We start from the raw sequence: 1022 nt of genomic DNA on the forward strand, positions 1-1022 counted from the left end.
GAAAAATATTCTAGAATAAATCAAATTTTCCAATACCAGTTTCTACTATGTCCAGTGCCTAAAGTAACCCCAAAAGATCTGGACAGTTTATTGGGACTGGAAAATAGATAAATAAATTGCCCCGAAAGAGACATACACTTATGAACGTTAGGATACTACTTCAACTGATCTTTTCAGCAGCTGTGGAATGATGATTTGACCCACTTTACAAAGGAGGAAACAGAAATTCAAGAAGGATCAATCACTTGCACAAAGTTAGTACACACAGTGCTGAGACTAGAGCCCAGGTAATTCTGATTCTTAGCCCAGGGATCTTCCATTCTGTCAAGCTGCCTTCTGTCATACTCTTCCTTCTGACCACAAGGATTGAATGGAGACTTCTGCTTCTGGCCAACTTGGAGTCATAGGGACCAGATTTGTCCTCCACCTTAAGCAACTGGAAAACTGGAAAAACCATTTTCAACTCTAGCTTCGGCATTGGATATGGTGCAGTACAGTACGGTGATCCCTGGGAGAGAGGAAATAAAAGAGGTGAGCCCTAAGATTACTCCGGTCTACCGCCTGAGATTTTGAACTGCAGAGCACGGAGGAAGGAGCCAGGCAGAGCCTGTAGTAAGTTTGAAGAAGTCAGCATGGTGACATCACAGGACAGACTAGAGAGTCAATTGCTGTACAGAGAGAATGCCTTGGATACCTGTCTTCAATCTGCAGCTAAGTGCTGATTAGTACATGTACTTGAGGAAAAGATGCGAAGCAGGGAAAAGAACTTCTCAAAAGGAATCGTCCCTGTAACTCACACAGAGCTTGCAGCACTTGGTGTTTCCATCAGCTAAAGTATAAAACCCTTTTATTTTTATTTTTTTGAATCTTTTATAGCTTTCATTTCAGTGATCAAAAGAATGCAGTAGGCCGGGCGCAGTGGCTCACAACTGTAATCCTAACACTTTGGGAGGCCAAGGTGGGTGGATCACCTGTCAGGAGTTCAAGACCAGCCTGGCCATCATGGTGAAACCCATCTTTAA

Source organism: Cebus imitator, unplaced genomic scaffold, assembly GCF_001604975.1.
Source record: "Cebus imitator isolate Cc_AM_T3 unplaced genomic scaffold, Cebus_imitator-1.0 Scaffold188, whole genome shotgun sequence".
Lineage (NCBI taxonomy): Eukaryota > Metazoa > Chordata > Mammalia > Primates > Cebidae > Cebus > Cebus imitator.